The 19,053-nt window shown below is 36.7% G+C and overlaps 1 long non-coding RNA gene across 1 annotated transcript in view; it reads right to left on the minus strand.

Annotated features, from left to right (window-relative positions):
* Window positions 1-10,136: 10,136 nt before the first annotated feature.
* The window catches only part of LOC129149619 (uncharacterized), a 98,466-nt gene continuing 89,549 nt past the window's right edge, over window positions 10,137-19,053 (minus strand). Inside the window, exon 3 of the long non-coding RNA XR_008556489.1 lies at window positions 10,137-10,287. This is a non-coding gene — a long non-coding RNA (uncharacterized LOC129149619). The remainder of the gene's footprint in view (window positions 10,288-19,053) is intronic.

Genomic DNA, 19,053 nt, shown 5'->3' on the forward strand with positions numbered 1-19,053 from the left:
GTGATTTCTTTCATGTTTCTGAAGATCACTGGATACTAAATGCTTTATTACATCATTTACACTTATAGGGTTTCTTTCCAGTGTGGTATATTTCATGTTTTCAGATAATGGAGACAACTGAATGCTTTACTACATTTTTACGTACATATGTTTGGAAATTTTGATAATATTTGTAGGATTTTCCATATTCCTTACATTTGTAAGGGAACCTTCCAGTATGAATTCTTTCATGTATTCATAAGTGCTGGGGTTCTTGTTCCAGCATTAGGAAGGGTTCAGCAATCTGGAGAAAGGCTTTGCATAGATTAAGTAAGTGTCGAGAGACGAAAGATAATTTTGAAAGGCATTGGGGGTCAGAGGAGCTTTAGCTAAAGGAGCTAAGTTCTAAGTTCTCCTTGTCTCAGGACCCCTGCTTTTTATTAACACAATTTGTCCTAAGGCAAGGTGGATATAATACACTTCAAAGGGCAGGGTACAGAAGCATTGTCAGATTGGGGAATAGCCTACAGCTGTTCAGGTGTTTGGCCAGTAGGAGGCAATAACATGTAGATTAAGATGCCCTGTGCTGTCTGGCAGCAAACAATCAATTGAATGCATCCATTTCAGGTTTGGGGGAAATGCCTTCTAGTCATTCCAGCAGGAGATAACATATGTGACTCAGCCCTTGTTGAGTCCCCAAGTTCCATCAACCTTTTGATAAAACTCTTGCAATTATGACATGCTGGAACTGGCTTCCGGCACATAAGGAACTGAGATATCTATATGCTTTCCCACATTCCTTACATTCATAGGATTCCTATCTAATATGTGTTCTTTTGTGAAATTGAAGAGAATGGAGATAATCAAGTGTTTTGCTACATATTTTAAATTCATAGGGTTTCTCTCCAGTATGATTTCTTCCATGCATTTGGATACCTTAATGAGAACTGAAAGCTCTGCCACATTCCTTATATTCATTGGGTTTCTCTCCAATATGAGTTCTTTGATGTGTTTATAAGGAACTGGGATCTCTGTAAGCTTTACTACATTCCATACATTCAAAGGGTTTCTCTCCAGTGTGGTTTCTTTCATATTTTTAAAGATAATGGAGACAACTAAACGTTTGACCACATTGATTACATACATATGGTTTTACTTCTCTGTGATTTCTTTCATGTGTTTGGAAACTATGGTAACATATGAAGGCTTTTCCACATTCCTTACATTCATAGGGTTTCTCTCCAGTATGAATTAATCAATACACTAAAGAGAACTAAGGCAAGTGAATGCTTTACTACATCGTTGACGTTTATAAGGTTTTTTTCTCCAGTGTGGAATATTTCATGTATTTGAAGTAAAGTTGAAGAACTAAAGGTTTTCCCACATTCCTTATACTTACAGGCTTTTTCTCCATTGTGATTTCTTTCATGTTTGTTAAAACACTGAAGACAACTAAAGACTCTCCACATACATCAGAATTATATAACTTGTCTCCATAATTTTGATACTCAGATGGCTTGTTTCCTGTGTGACATCTCACGTGCATATTAATGGATGAATGATGCACGAAGACTTTCTCACACACACTGTGTTCCCATGATTTTACTTCAGGAAGAGTTTTTTCTTCAAAATAAAATTTGGAATAAGACTGAAAATTTCCCCACACTGACTAATCTGTTCCTCTTCACAGGGTCTCTTTAACATTGGGTTTCTTTGTTTTCTCCTTTGGTTTTTGTACTGGTCTTCAATGTCATAATCTTCCCATTTCTTTCCTATTGAAACCAGGTCCCTGAAGGTTTCCTGTATCACATCTCTGTAGAGTTTCTTCTATGGAGAATCCAATAAAGCTCACTCCTCCAGACTGAGGTTCACAGCCACATCCTCAGAGTCCACAGAGTCCCAAATCTATGGTAGCAGAATATCTAACAGTTGCTGAGTGGATGGAGTAATTTTAACAATATTGAGGACTGGAACTAGGGGTTTATTTGTCGTGACCAAAACCTCAAGTTTGCGGCAATCCACTGTGAGGTGTCATTCATTCTTTCCAGGTTAAAGATCAGACCAAATTCAGCATTTATAGGCTTTCTGGGTCTCCCTGAGTTCTTCCTAAGACTCCCAAGACCAGTCAAGATTACCGTATAACAGACGCTGCAGGAGACCCACTTGGGACTGAGAAGGGCAGGTGATGCTGCATCCTAAGCACTGGTGCAACCAGAATAGATGTACATGCCACTGCGGCAACTCAAGCTACAGATTTAAAGCAGGCATGCCAATAAAACTCACAGAAGAATGTTTTTGGTTATGGATAAACTGGTTCTAAAATTCAAATGGAAAAGCAAAGGAACTAAAATATCCTAAAGAATTTTTAAAAAGAAGAATAAAGTACAAGGAATTACACTATTTGATTTTAAAACTCTAGTAATCAAGGTAGTATGATATCAGTGAAGATAAAGACACATGACCAATGGAACAGAACAGAGAGTACAGAAATAGAACCACACAAATATGGTCAATTAATTATTTTATAAATTTGGATACTCATTACAATAAAGAAGAGATAGACTTCCAAAAATGGTGTTTGGACAACACCATTCAAATGGATTCAAAATGGATCATAGATGTCAATATAAACCATGGAACTATGTAACTTTTAGAAGAAAACATAAAAGAAATAAATTCTTCATGACTCAATATTAGGCAGAGTTCTCAGCTATAACACTATAGGTATAAATCCATTTTAAAAAATGATAGCCGGCCAGTGTGGCTCAGTGGTTGAGTGTCACCCATGCACCATGAGGTCACCAGTTTGATTCCTGGTCAGGGCACATACCCGGGCAGCCCATCAATGTTTCTATCTTTCCCTCCATCTTCCTTTCTCTCTTTAAAAAAAAAAATCAACAAAAACATTTTTTAAAAAATTGATAAATTAGACTTTATTAAAATTATTTTAATTGCTCTATGAAAGACAATGTTAAAATAATGAAAAGATAACAACATACTTGGAGAAAATATTTTTTTAATCATATATCTGGAAAAGGACTTAAATATAGTCATATATTCTTAAAAAGAATATATAAAGATCTGTCATAACTCAACAATAAAATAACCCAATTAAGAAATGGGCAAAGGACTTGAACACTTTACCAAAATGTATATATGTAAGTCAAATAAGCACATGAAATATGTTAAACATCATCAGTCATTGGGAAATGCAATTAAAACCACAATGAGATACCAGTATCTGTCTGTAAGAAGGGCTAAAATTTAAAAAGCACTGACCACACCATGAGCAGTAGAAGATGTGAAACAATGGGTACTGTCATAAATTGCTGACGGTAATGCAATATGATTCAGCCACTTTAGAAGACAGTCAATTTTTTACAATGTTAAATGCACATATTATATGGCCATCAATCCTACTCCCACGTATATACCCTAGAGGACTATAAACTATGTTCACACAAAAATGCTGTATCAAATATTTATTCATGACCACCAGAAATTGGAAACAATGAAGATATCCTTCAACAGTTGAATGAATAAACAAATTTGGGTATATACTTAAAATAAAATACTACTCAGCAATAAAAAGAAACCAAGTATTGATACACATAATTTCAAAAAGCATTGTTTCAAAAGCATTGTGCTAAGCGAAAAGTAGCCAGACTCAAAGGTTACGCCCTGTGTGATTACATTCATGGCACTATCAAAAAGATAAAATGCTAGTAACAGACACTAAATCAGTGATGCCAGGGGCTAGGAGTAAGGAGGAGGGTAAGATTGTCAAGGGATAGCACAATGGAGTGTTCCGGGTGGTGGAACTGTTGCAGATCCTGACTGTAGGGTGGTGCCATGAATCTACACGTGTGTTAAAATCTGTAGTACTGCACACCAAAAACAAACAAACAAACAAACAAATAAATAAATAAATGCCAATTGTATATGCATTCAAATAATAAAATTTAAAAACAAGTGGAATGTATTAGGCACATTGCTCTCCTATATAGGGGAGTGCAGGGTGAGGATGAGTATAATTCAACCAAGTAGAAAGGAGTCCTTTTAGGAAGTGGGTAGAATGGGTGTTCAATACACAACCAGCAGTGACCATGATAAGCATGCACTAAAGGACAAACGAATGTAAGAGAGTGGCTTAGATCTGTTAGAAACTCAGTGATGGATAATTCTAGATTAAACTGAGATGTGTGAAAAATAATGCAAAAATAAATTTGCTTATTTTTTTTTTGTTATTTGGAGCAAATATAAGGAAGCAGCAAGCCCTCTGCTAAGGACAGATGGTGTAAGATTAGATGACAGACAGAGCATTGTCTACCTAATTGCTTTTATGCCTCCATTTTATCTGTCAAGGAGATGACCTGATATAAATTAAAATGGTGAGTTCTGAAAACAGAATGTACAATGTAACTCCACTTGAGTTAAATATATGTGGATATAGATGATAGAGAGAGATAGGGGTAGAGATAGAGATAGAGATAGAGATAGAGAGAGAGAGAGAGAGATAGAGATAGAGATAGAGATAGAGATAGAGATAGAGATAGATATGTGGATATATAGACACACATATATGCATAGAAATAATATGAGGACATACACTGCAATGTTAACAATTGTTATTTCTAGATGTAGGAGTCTCATTTTCTTTTTGCTGTGCATTGTATTTCCTGCATATTCTGCAATGCACACTTACCATTTCTAAAATAAAACAGAACAAATAAGTGATTTTAAAATGAAAAATAGGGTAAAAGAAACTAAGAAAACAGAAGCTCCAGGTGAGTAGTTTCTCAAAGGACGTATAGATTTTATAAGAGTTACAATTTAATACATCCCAGAGCACTGAAAGAACTTTTGGAGAACAGAAGATATGCAAAAGTTCCAATCTTAAAATAAAATAAAAGTCAGCTTCTGAAAACAACAGCAATATTGTACACCTAATTATTGAAAGAAGAGACTTAGAGAATTTAGAGAAGAAATGCCACTAGAATGCCAGCTTAGGCTCACTAGAAATGTCATAACAAACAAGAAGTGATGGCTGCTATGTCCTCAGACTTAATCTGTTCAACACTTTTTTTCTCTTCCTAGTGATAGACTCTTGATATTATTTTGGGAAGCTATTTTGGATATTTAATAGACTCCTAAAGCTTAAACCTGGCCAACAGTTAATACATCTTTTCTCCTGAAACCTGGTCCTCCCAGGAAATAGCAAATGCAACCTTCCAGGGGTCATTCCTGACATTGTCCTCTTTCTCATATTCCACCTTCAAGTCCATCAGCAAAAGCTGTTCTTTTTACCTTTAAAATGCATCAAAGATCTGACCACTTTATGCTACTTCCACCCACACCCACTACCACTCACCATCTTTTCTCACCTGGGTTACTACAACGGCCTGCAAGTGAAATTCCTACTTGTATTTTTGGCCACCTGCACTCTACTATTTTTTTAAGACACTAGTCAGGTCATGTCACTCCTATGACTCTACTTCACTCAGAATAAAAACCAAGGTTCTTACCATGGCCTTCAAAGCCCCTAATGAAATGCTTTGCAATCTTCTCTTCTTCCTGCGTTCTCTCTCTCTCTCTCTCTCTCTCTCTCTCTCTTCTCTCTCTCTCTCTCTCTCTCTCTCTCTCTCTTTCTCTCTCTCTCTCTCTCTCTCTCTCTCTCTCTCTCTCTCTCTCTGTCACTTGGCTGTAGCCACAGTGGCTTCCTTACTGGACCTTGAACCAGACATATCCAGTCCTGCCTTAGGGCCTTTGCACTTACTCTTTCCTCTCCCTGGAATTTTCTGCTTCCAGATAAATGCCCACATAGCTAGGATGGCCATATATCCTGGTTTGCCCAAGAGGGTCCCCATTTGTGCCTGCTATCCCAAAACAGGAACAATCATAAAAGTCTCCCCATTTGGATGATAAATCATATGGTTGCCCTACCTGTGGGTCACTGTATCATCTCTCAGGTTGCTCAGTCTCAACTTCTCACCGAGGACTCTGACATCTGATTTAAAATTATAGCCCCACTTACCTTCTTTGTTTTGTGTTTTGTTTCTTTTTTTTCTCTATGGCTCTTTTCACCTGATACACTCTATTACTTTCTTACTTACTATGTTTATTGTCTGTATTCTGCCACTACGTATGTAAGCTCCATGAAAACAGCCATCTTGCATGTTTTATTTTCAATATCATAGCCCCAGCACCTAGAACAGTGTCTAGTCCAAAGCAGTTCTCAATAAATATTTATGGGTAAGTGAATGTACAAATGAATGCCTGGAAACGTATTTTCTCACTAGATATCAAAATAAAATTTAAAAGAACGTATCTTTGGGGGCCTTGAGGAAAAATAAATATTCTATGAAATATTCCTTGAAGCCACATAATCCAATATGCCTTTTTATCTAATTAAAATTTATTATCCTAGTCTTAAAAGCTGTTAGAGTTTTAATTTAAATATTTTGTTCAAATAAACATACATAATTATATAATATGACAGGATTCCTTTACTCCTTTGGTTGAAAATGATAAAAATTTAACCTGAACTTCCAGGAAATAAGGAAAAATAGGAGGGAATGTTTATAGAAAAGATGCTGTGGCGTCTCACAGAAATGCAGGACCAAGCCTTAGTAGAGTAGCTTCTGGAATTGTGGAGCCTTGACACAGGATTTCAATCACAAACAAGATTCTTCTCTGCTCCCGCTGTATTTTGACCTTATTCTCTCATATTACAAACTGACTGTAGAAGTACTTTTTCTTCTAGCTCCCAGCTGTAATTAAAAAAAAAAAAAAAAGGTTCTTGGGCCCCAGCTTGAATCACATCCACTATGGAAATAGAGGAAGTACTGCGATGGCTCCCCACCACCCAGAATCATCACTGTGGTCAGAAATGCAGGTTCCTGCCACTAAAGACAACTCTTCCCATATCGAAGTTCACTTTGATACCTTTTTGTGTTTTTAAAATGCTGAACAATGCTATAGCCTGTTCCAAAAATTAATAAACACCAATATGTTGTTTACTTCTAAATGTGCAAAATTTTTTTCTATACATTAAGACTCTGATTCAGCACTTTCATAAGCTCTTTGCAATTTTACTACCCACTAGTCGATTTACTTTGCTTTAATAAGACACATTACTGAAATACTATACATCCTATAGTCATAAATACTCTCTCTTTTTTCACTATGTTAAATAGTGATATATATTTTCAATTTACCTATAGTGAGTGTTAGAATATGGCAGCTGTATTTGTTTTTCACGATGTAAAGTGAATGATAATATCGCACATGCTGATTTATTTCCTTCTTTTCTATCCACAATGATCTCACTGTGCTATTTCAACTTAAAAATATGAATATTGAGGTACCAGCTGTTTTAATGCTAGAAATACTTTTTTCCCATGAACCAACAGTGTTTCTTATAAGAGGAGAGAGACAGAAAATAAAGAAAAGATTTCTCAGGGCCACCTAAACCAAGTAAACCAACAACAACCCCCAATACTAGTTAGGTTTTGACAACATTGCAAAATTTCTTTTTTAAAGTACAAGATACAGAAATTCCCAGGAAAATAACAAAATCAATTAAAGCGTGAATCTTTATAACTAGCGTTGTCATTATGATTATCATGTTTTAGACAAAAAAATCCCTCATCCACATTCCTCATTAAATTTGCTGTATAACTGTGCAAAGCAAATACTATAAATTGAACTACAATGTTGTGGGTGATATGTAGCCGACAAATTTTTTTCATCCTGTTTTTTTAATGGGTTTTTCACTTCAAAGGAATCTAACAGATTTTATCTCCTTTTAGAAAAGCATGCATGCCGGGACTGAAGCAGTGACTTATGCTATGACATAATATGTTTTTGACACAAAAAGTACTTGTCAAAAATCAAGATTCAAAAACAACCATTCTAAGTGTTTTATGGGGAGTGAGGAAAACCTGGCTTTCATCAGTCAATAATGCATCTGACATAAATAATGATGGAAAACTGACAGCTACCAGATGTGATTTACCAGTAGATGCTTCAAATCCCTAAAAATGAAAAGGTAAGAAACATCTATTTTGTATTTTATAGTAATTTTGCTGTAATATAATTGAACTTCTAATTGTAACAAGTGTCATTATAATTGTATTAGTAATTGGTGAGTCATATCATGAATAACCTATTTAGCTGAATTCTTGTTTTCATAGTATAGCTACAGCTCTGCCTCAAAATTCAGTTTGAGTTGGCACTTTGGAAGACTAGATTTAATCTTTCATCTTCCACCTGTCTCTTATGAGTAATTTTATTTTAAAAATACACAAAAGGAAAAATTACAAGGTTAGGTAATGACATTCTGTTTTAACTGGTCCTGGTCCTCAAAAACAGTGACGATGAACTGGGAAGATGTGGCTTTTCTGAAGCCTAGCAGAAAGACAGTGCACTTTCATAAAACTGCAGAGAAATGTTTGTTCTAAAAAACGACTCCAGGGAAATCATTTCATTGCAACATATTTTCCTCAAAAGACTCATCCTCTGCTCCGGGACTTCAAAACTTCCCATCTATACATATTGACTGCTTCATTCCGGTATAATCTATGTGCTTTCTCACTCCGGTTCATTTTTACAGGACAAGCTGTAGGTAGGAATCAGTAGAGAGGGCTTTCTCTCTTTCTCTTGACCACCTGCCCACCCAATCACACAAAATGCCAACATTTTATCACATCCACTATCATAAAGCTATGATTGTATGCTAAGACTTTTACCTTTATTTTAGAAATAGACTAACTATATGCAAGCCTTCCTGGTTTGAGCCAGCTATAATGCACTAACATGAAGCACAGCTCAAATGCCCCGGCTTTGTTGTACACTCACTTGAATGCCTTTGCCTTTTCAAAGAACTTTGCCATCCATAACACAGGCTGGCTAGGTGCTCTCACCAAATCCAATTATCCTCCTTTCTGAGTTTACAGCTCTGTTTCATTTCCTAGCCTTTCTTGAAGCTAGCAGCGACCATGTGACTGAGTTCTAGCCAATAGAATGAATGTGACTTCCAGACAGCGTGCATAACAAGCGTGCATGCCCAATTGACCATTTTTCTTCTGCATCTGTCAGCTGACTGGAGAGGTCTCTGAGAACACAGAGGAAGGTAGAGCCAGGATACTAGGTTGGGACCGAGTTGAGTCCATAAATGAGCCTGTGGAATACTGCTCAAATGCCATGCGTGTGAGAAACTATCATTGTGTTAAACAATTGAGAGTTGGGGAAAATTTGGGAACTTATCTAATTTCATAGCTAGAATAACCTTTACTCATACACACCCCACTCCTAAATCTGAGAGGTAGCCAGGGTAGAGAGTGATCTTTGGGCTTGCTGTTCAGAAAGCATTCACTACCCTCTTCATCCCACTATGGGAAGAATCTACTTCCTGCATTATCTGTTTTGACCAATGACATGTTAGCAGATGTGAGATGAGTAGAGGCCTTAAATATGCTTGTGTAGTTTTAACTGGTCCTCGTCCTCAAAAACAGTGACGATGAACTGGGAAGATGTGGTGCTCTGCTGAACTGCCTGAGAAGAGCATGCCCTGGGGAGCTGCTGCTCTTCAGACTGAGCCCCTCAGACAGCACCTACATGGACCTGAACCCAACCCACCAGCTTGGAGCGAAGGCCATCTGACCCACAGGTGGGAGGAGAGCCATCCAGCTGCACCCTTCCTAGGTCAGCCAAACTATGGTCAACTGGAAGACCAGTAAGCAAGAGAAGTATATGCTTATTGTAAGCCACTGGTTTGGGGGTGGTTTACTAAAGCAATTTCTGATGAGACAGACAGACAGCCTTGGTGCAGTGTGGTTAACAGTAGAGATTATAAAGCCAAATTCTTTATGTCAAAACTGGATCATGCATTAGCTATATTTCCTTGTACACGTGGTTTAAGCCATGATTCAGTTTTCTCATGTATAAAATAAGATAATAGTACCTATCTCATATAGTTAATATTTATAAAGTGTTTGGAACAGTGACTGGCACATAGTAGCCACTGTGGTTGTATATATGAGATAAATAAAAGAAACCTTGTAAACCCATAATGTGTCAGCAAATTACCTTTACCAAGAATGTGACAATTTCAGTATTGTTTGCTGCTTCCAGAGGATGCTTGAATTCTCCAGAGACATTCTTCCCTGTGATCAGGAGTCCAGGTTACATAATGTTGAAAGTTCCATCTGGTAAGGCTTCTTTCTGATTAGCCAGACGACCTGGATTTGAATTCTTGTTCCACCATCTAAGGCCTTGGGCACTCTGCCATACACTGGGTCTCCATTCCTTCATCAGTAAAATGGGGATATAACAGTACTTAGCTCTGCAGAATTAACAGCATTGTAGTAGTTGCTCTATAAAAAAACATTTCAATAAATACTGCATTATAAATATTTAATACATGTTAGTTATTCTTAATTTGGGCAAACAGTTTGAGGAATTACCAGATCACTCTTAGCTCTAACAAAATACTCCAAAAAAGGTCCTTTGCCATTTATTTCATTTGTACAATTTTCATATTGAAAAAAATCTCCATGTACTTGATTTTAATGTATATAATATACACTTCCAAATCTGTCACTATATCTCTGGTTTAAATTCTGGTGATAAAGAACTCTTAATGATTTTTTGTGTTTTATAAAATCAAGCTTTACATGACAATGATAAATAAGTTAAATGTGTATGTTTAAAAAAAGAGTGGATTTTAACTTAAAAGAATTATTTACCTAAATTCGCCAGAAGGTAACCTTTTTTGACCCAATTAAGGCAAAGTAGACTTTTTAAAAGAGCAGCTAAAACCAACACAAATGAAGCTGGAGCATTTCTCTCCTGCACTACCACAAATCTCTTTAGATTTTATTTTCATTTTGTTCTGCTTTATCCATAAAATGCAAATCATGAAAATCATAAAAATGATCCCTGTTATTATGTCTGTGTTAGCTTCTCTTTATTTTTATGTAAATAATGTCTCTACCTTCTATTTACTAACAGTATTTCTGGTATTAGTAAAAAAAGAGCCCTCAGATCACATTCAACTCAATAGCAATTTAATTTAAAAGGTAAGAGATGTGGATTGTGTGCAATACTAAGCCACAATGTGTGTATCTTTTACATGAAAATAACCTTAATTTTCCTTCTTGACTGAGAAAAGAAATGAAAAAAACATGTTTGCTATAAATCAGGAAAATTTCATAACTTGCTGAAGGTGTAACAGCTGTTGATTTAAGGTTTGCATCTTTGATAACATGATGCTGCTGGGAAGATAACATCTTTCTGACAAAGCTGTGAACATAAAAATTACAAGGCTTACTCAACATTTAAATATTTTCTCTGTATCACTTACTGAAAAAAGTTATTTTATTCGCTTATACTAAAATGTGTTTGAAGTATATTGTATCTCATCAGACAAATAAAATTTAGTGTGTTCTTGTTCCATAGGTATATAGTAGACTTGTCACATCACAAATAAACATCAATTGCCTTCAGTTCAGAGAAATGATCTACTATTAGAATGTACAAGTAGTTCCTACAATTGGCAATGCAAACACAAACCTGAGCATACATTTGGAATATTTTTCATTTCTTTTATTATCAGCTGGAAGTAGGTGATTGAAAAATTAGATAACAAAACAAAGAAAGTACTGCATTGACTGGGAAAAAAAATATCTGCAAAGTGGAATCTTAAAAATGTGGAAGAGAATAACTCCCAAACAGAAACAATAGTGGTGTTTTAATTTACCTAAGGGCTGCTGCATTATTGCACATGTTCTTGCAATGTTGACTCACAGACTATGAAATTTTAGGGTGAGGTTTTGTGTTTCCTACATATCAGTGAAATGCACTGAAAACATCACCAAGGAACTGCTGAGAATGACGCTAGTAGTGGCCTTATCTCCTTAATCTTCAATGAAACAATGTGCTTCCTTTCTTCTATGAATTGCACTTGCATTAGAAAGTCAGATTGTTTCTTATTATTGTTTTTCTTTAAATGTTTTTGTCTTTTACCTAAGACTCTCTTGCAGTGTTGTTGTAACTCATAGTTACCTTAACCCTCTAGTCATCTGAGGTCACTTTTTTCTAATATTCAGGTAAAATGATTGAATTGCCCATACCACATGCTTGGGGAAATCCAAATCCATCTTTGTCCCCTTGAGAAATGGGATGGAGTTGCCTACAGTTCTTCTAGATACATCACATTCTTCAATTTTGCTATGAATTCTTGCTCTTGCCCCCACCAGTGATTTCTCCTCCTCACATACCACCTGCTCTCTACACCATTTCATCCCAAATAGACTCTTCTGGTTCATTGTCCAAAGTACCATGACCCAAGGCTATGTGTACAACAGAGTGCTATTGGAGGTTTGAAGAGAACATAATAGAGCTCTGAGTTGAATGTTGAACATCATTGCTCATCCATTTACTCATTCATTCAACAAATATTTATCAAGTACCCAGCATGTTCAGGAACTGTTCAAAATTAGGGAGATGCAACAGTAAGTAAAACATTACTCATTGTACAACCACAACCACCCCCACTTTTATAGAGCTTGCATTCTAGTTATGGGAGAGAGATAATAAAACAAGCAAAATGTATGTTAGAGAGTGGTGTTATCAAGAAAAATAAAGCAGGTAGGGTAAAGGGACTGCTGGGATGGGTACAATTTTAAGGAAGGTGGTGGAAGAGTGACTTAATGTAACAGTGTTATTTAGATAAAGATATGAAGGAAACACGGGAGGAAGCCATGGAGATAAGTTTGTAAAGAGTGCTCAGGAAGAGGGAATAGCAAATGCAGAGGTTCTGAGGTGGGAGCTTCCCTAGAACCTTAGAGGTAGAGCAGAGGGTACTGGGACAAAGTTCTTAAATTTCTCACTACCTAGACTCTTCTCTGCATTCCAGAGTCTTGAATTAACTCTATTTCTTTATTTTCTGTATTTTGAAGCTCTCGCATCTGGGGCCTCACTACTGTCCCAGAAGTGCACCTTTAATATGTGAATCACCAACCCAGAGCTCAGACTCAGACCAGGAGGCATTATTCCTCTGCCCTGAGTCCCCTGGGCCAGGTAGTAAACTAAGGATGGCCCCTACAGCGCAGAGCCTGCCAAAGCTGTTCCAACTATTCAATCCAAGGCCCGCTCGGCTGCTTATCCTGCCTCACCCACGTATCCCATGGAAAATCACAAAGGCTCTTTCCCGTGCTTTCCCCTTGCTTCTGCTGCCTGCTCACTGGCCTTACTGCTTGCTCGTGTGGCACTACATGGCATGGCAGCCCCTTCCTCTTGGGAGCGGTAACAAACTATCTTTTCAATGGCAATCATCTCCTGATCTGTTGGCCTCACCATATCTGAGTAAAAGCAAAATTCCAGTTATATTTCAAAAAAAAAAATCATGGACAACTCACAAATGCTTTTTATTCCTCAGTAGAGAAATAGCAGTAGTTTTGTTTCCAGTAATGGCTCCCATTCAGACTAGGTATTAAGGTCTACCTTGGCACAACTAACAGACACATTAATTAGCTTTGCTACACAAAATAAAAGTCCTTCCTATAGCACAAAAATTCTATTCCATTCTGATTATACAATCATAATCCCTGTCCACCATTCCATAGCCTCATTCCAATTGCCCACCCCATTCAACACTTTACTATAAGTGGTACCTCCTGAGTCACATGCAACTCACTACCTTCATTGTGAACATGGCGTTCACTAAGGTAGTGACTGAATGTTCGGAAGATCTTGTGCCCTAAAAAAACTACTAGTTGGTTTGTTTGGGTTTTTTAGGGGTAGCCAACTAAAGATCATAAAAAATTGGTTTACCTGGAAACCCTGTGTTCTGCATTGTCTGGGCTCTAAGCAAACCACCTGTCTGGTTTGAAAAGACAAAGGCATCTAAGTCAAGCATGACCTTGTGAGCCACTCTTATCTTTATTTGAAAACTGAATGAGTTGCGTTTCCCAGACTGTTGTACAACAGAACTGTCATTAAACTTGATATTTCTCCAAAAGGAGGGCCTCCTTGGGCAAGTAAATTTTGTAAAATACTGCATAATGTATCCCACCTCTGTGAACTTGGAGATTGACTATGCACATTAGAAACTGATAACTGTGTGATTTGAATGATAGATAAATAGATAGATAGAATGATAGATGATGATAGATAGATGATAGATAGATAATAGATAGATAGATAGATAGATAGATAGATAGATAGATAGATAGATAGATAGATAGAATGATAGGGCAGTAAAAACCTGATCTCAAATTAGTGACCATCTCAATGACTAGTCAAACATGAAATGTTTGTTAGTGTTTTGATATTTCCCTTTTTAATTTTCATGCTTGTTCTCGGTTGTCAAAAAGACATATTTATGTACATTTAATTTTTTCTCAAAAGACAGTTAAAACTCTAAATCAGCTAAAATGCTGCCTAGTATGTGAATTAATTCTATAGAAGCAACAGAGTTCTGACTTCCAAGTGTTGATAAATGCCCAAATCCCAAAAATGACAATATCATTTCTGTTACCCATTTTCTTTTCACAATTTATGTTAATTCTTGGTCCTAAAATAATCCCAGTGTGTTGTTTTTCAATTACATTTGTGTAGAGTGATGAAAACAGCATCGTGATTCATAGTAACAGTATGTTTGCCTTAAAAAGAGTTTTGTGCTCCTGGAGGGAAAAGACTGCATATCTGTTTAACACATTACCATATTTTCTGGTTTAGAAGCTTTAGCAGTTTATAAAGCAGAGGGAACTTTTATAAGCATATGTTGGGGATTGCAGGGAATTGTACAGCAAGAAGAGTAGAGGGAAAACTCATCTCCCTATCCTGACAAGTTCAATAAGTCTTTCTGCTAGGATGCCCTGAAAGCTTTTACAATCAGCCGCTCTGAGGAAAGCGGAGGGCTCTGAGTGGGGCGCTCTGGAATCTGTTAGAATATCACTGTGCTACAGCACCAGAGGATTTCATAGTTAGTGGCAGCTACTGAAAATGGTGGCCAGTTATCCTGAATGAGATGCATTTTGGGTGTGTTGCTAATCAACTTACTTCTATATACAGCTTTCATTTGATAGTGTGAACTTTCATGTTCTGAATTGGATCTGATGTGATTGATAGATGGCAAAACATGTTTTGCAAAACAGATTATCAGTTATATCAGGATCATGTCTGGATGCCAAGACACTCATGTAAGAAAAAAATGGAAGCAACTGTTAGAACAGCTGCTTTCTTTATAATAGCAGGGGTAATGAGGTTGATAAGAATGTATGGGAGCACTGTGCTAAAGGTAGGGTTAATGGTAATAAGAACATAAAGACCATTATTAATGACCAAAAACTAGATGGAATCGAAGGCAACATTCATTGGACGTCCTAGAGGAAATACTATTTTACTATTGCCATTTTCAAACTCTTAGGACCTAATGCCTTTTTTCTCATAGACACAACAGATTCTGTAATGCAACCTTTCTTTTTTTCTTTTTTTTTCTTTTTTTAATCCTCATCTGAGCATATTTTTTCATTGATTTTTAGAGAGAAAAAAATCTCTGCACAAGCTCTGACCAGGGCCCAGGCAGGGGAGGAGCCTGCAACTGAGGTATGTTCCCTTGACTAGAATTGAACCCGGGATCCTTTGGTCCGCAGGCTGATGCTTTACCCACTGAGCCAAACCGGCTAGGGCTGTAACACAACTTTTGATAACTAAAGATTTTCTAGGAACAAAATTGTCAGGTGGTGGCAGTCCAGAGAATCCCTTGCTAGCGCATCTATACATTGACAGTACTGTGTCATTTCTCATATTGCAAAAATATTTTCCAGATCCCTCAAAATGAATATTGAATTGTAATATTAAAGAAGTCCATTCCATTCTATAAACTGTATTAGCATCTCACCTCTCTACTCTTTTAATAGTTCTCATTGTTTTTAGGGATCAATTGCTCATTGAATGATCCAGTGCTCATTCAAGAGATTTTCACCTCCTTCCTCAACTCATATATTGCTACTAAATCTCATTTCCCTTCTTTTTTTTATTTATGAGTTTATGTAAGGCTATTTATTTCAGTGTAAATAGCTAAGCTAATTTTAATTAAAATTTTAAGTAAGCTTTCATAAGGCATAAAGAAAATGTATAGCAAAGTCCAGATATATTACATCTACTGAATTCCTTTCATCCACTTCATAATTTAATCAAAGGAATGCAATTGAATATGTCTGACACGATCTGTTCTGTATAAGCCCATGCTATTTATCACCCAAGTTTTCACTACTCTCTTGATGTATATATAATACTTTTTTTCTTAATGTCTATTCTTTTATTTTACTGAAATTTGTTAATCATGACCAGGAGTGTGCCTTTCCTCCTTCTTTCCTTCCTTCTTTCCTTCCTTCCTTCCTTTCTTCCTTTCTTTCTTCCTTCCTCCCTCCCTCCCTTCCTTCATTCTTTCCTTTCTGAAGTATTTTTAACTTGGTTATTGTTCCCATTATTTTTGAAATGCTTTAGTTGCCCCAATCCCAAGAAATATTTCCCAATGGAAACATAAACACAGTGGGTAATTTTCCTGACAAATAAAGGTATTTTATTTAAGCCAAATGTGCTTAATTGCTATGTTCCATGTGTTCCTTTTTAGCCTATTGTGTTCAAATAGCTTATTGATGTTATCATTAATCTTAGGTACCATTCTCATATTTTTAGCTAATTATTCCTTGATAGAATCATAGGAAAATTCTGTAGTTTCTAAATCACACACCAATTCAATCAGAGGTTATGTCTGTCTGCCCCACCACCTCCCGCCCCATATTAGAGTCCTTTGAATATTTTATACCAACTCCATGACATAGTCAATTATGCCAGCCTCAGCATATTTATGTGACTCTATTTCTCACTTGGGTACTTTTTTTACAATGGTAAGTCAAACAATTACTAGTTGGTCTCTGGAAAGTCACAAATCAGCAATGAGGTTTGCAGTCCATTTTACATGATAAGTTACAGATTGTAACTTGAATTTATACTAATTAGAAGTAGTTTTATTAATATAACATTATTAATATAACTGTCAGTTTAAATATACTATAGTTAAAGTCAATTGACCCTATTTTAGAGTTTCCACAAAATAAAAAGACTTTTTCACACTTTTGTATGTAAGTATAGGAGTTTAAAGGGAATAAGGATGTGAGCAGCCGGGTATAACACTAATTCCTTTAGAAACTCTGAGGAGTGAACCAGGTCAGGTGTGCATGCTAATATAATCGGTTGCCCCTCATACTCAAAGTGCCAGGAAATGTCACCTGTCCTTATTATAGCAAATCAAATCTAACTCTAGACCCCATTTGCCGTGGTCAGAAATGTCAGTCATTTTAAATGGCTCCCTTTCCTCTCTGAGGAGGAAGAGCCCAAGTTTACGCAATCCTGAGGAATTAAAGGAGGAGAGATCTTGGTCACAGTTGAGATGCTCACCATGCCCATCCATATACAAAAAGGTGGATTGCTCTGCAGGTAGCATCATGACATCAACGCCCATCTCAACTTTGGTCCCCATGTGACAACTCTTAGTGCACCTCCCTGAAACCCATACAGATATCATTTGGGAGTTACGACACCTCTAGACTCTACTTTCTAGCAAGACCCTGGTCTCCACCCACCAAAGGAGCTGTCAGCCCTTGGTCCCTTCTCAGAGGCACTCTCCTGTCCCCTGAGAAATCAACCCTTAATTTCTCTAGCCCCTGAACAAACAAACAAACAAAAAAAGAAAAAAAACAGCCTTTCTTTCTCTGGCCCGTGTGTGTGTGTGTGTGTGTGTGTGTGTGTGTGTGTGTGTGTGTGTGTGTGTGAGACATCATTAAGTACTGGACAATCAAACAGCCAAGCACCACAAAAGAAACTATTCATTTTCCTGGACGTTTTAGGAATACAATAGCAGATCTCCCACCTCCCAAGGAGAAATGACATGCCTTTTATAAACCCAAGAAAAGAAACAATACAGTTGAGTCTTCATATATCACTACATTAAATGGTTAATAACTCACATTTACACAAGGAAACCAGCACGACTGTTTTTTCCAAACTGGGATAAAAAGCTTTTGAATGAATTTCAGTGCCTGTGTTTAAAGCTCATTTATATGTCATTCCATTACCCATTCCTTTATCCTGGATTTTTTCTATCTTTCTACGGCTTTTCCTTAACTCCCAAGACAATTGAAGATAATGCTGTGCAGAAAGCAGTGGCATCTGGCTTTTAATAAACAATAGATTATTATATGTAATAGTAATAAACATCATTTAAGCAATTCACTTGGTTAGGGGATATGATGCTTATGGGACTAAGGTTGCACATTTGTTCCTCACCTGAGCCAATTAACTTCACAGAGAGAAAATTTTTCCTACAACCTACAGCCAGCAGAGTAATTCAGCATGATCGTTAGAAAATATGTCAGAGAGCATTTCCCGACAGTTGGTCAATTGCATCATTTTAGCATATGACAGGCATCATATTATTATATTATTATTCACTAGGAAGAGGTGTATTTCTCTACAGAAATTCTGCTAAATCAGGACTTACTGCTGCTTCCAGTATAGGAAAGTTGACTTAAGTTCAGTTCAAATTATTAATGTTAAAGTAAACCTAAAATTACTTATATCTAGTATTAATAAATAAAATAGAATAAACATTAGAATCAAATGATGACATGCTGGGTGAGCTAGCAAGGATTTTAAACGAGGAGGGAGGAAGATGATTAAAATGTGACCATTATATATAGTTGCATTAGTGGAGAGATAGGACTAATAATCACACCATTAAGATTGTTTATAACCCACTTTAATATTTTAAGGTGGTTTACAAGATACATACACAGCAAAATACTCATTAGTCTGAAGCTGTATCCTATCCGTCAATTTTGTTGTTACTGAAGTATAGCTTATTGACTCTATCTCTGTCTGAGCAGTTCAGGATGGCAATCTAGGGGAGCCATCAGAGTGACGAAAATCTACAGAGAAACCCACTCTTCCCCAAGGACACAGAACTCACTACTACATCTAAAAAGGAATCTCTTCTCACAACCC

The sequence above is a fragment of the Eptesicus fuscus genome, chromosome 7 (assembly GCF_027574615.1).
Source record: "Eptesicus fuscus isolate TK198812 chromosome 7, DD_ASM_mEF_20220401, whole genome shotgun sequence".
Classification (NCBI taxonomy): Eukaryota; Metazoa; Chordata; class Mammalia; order Chiroptera; family Vespertilionidae; genus Eptesicus; species Eptesicus fuscus.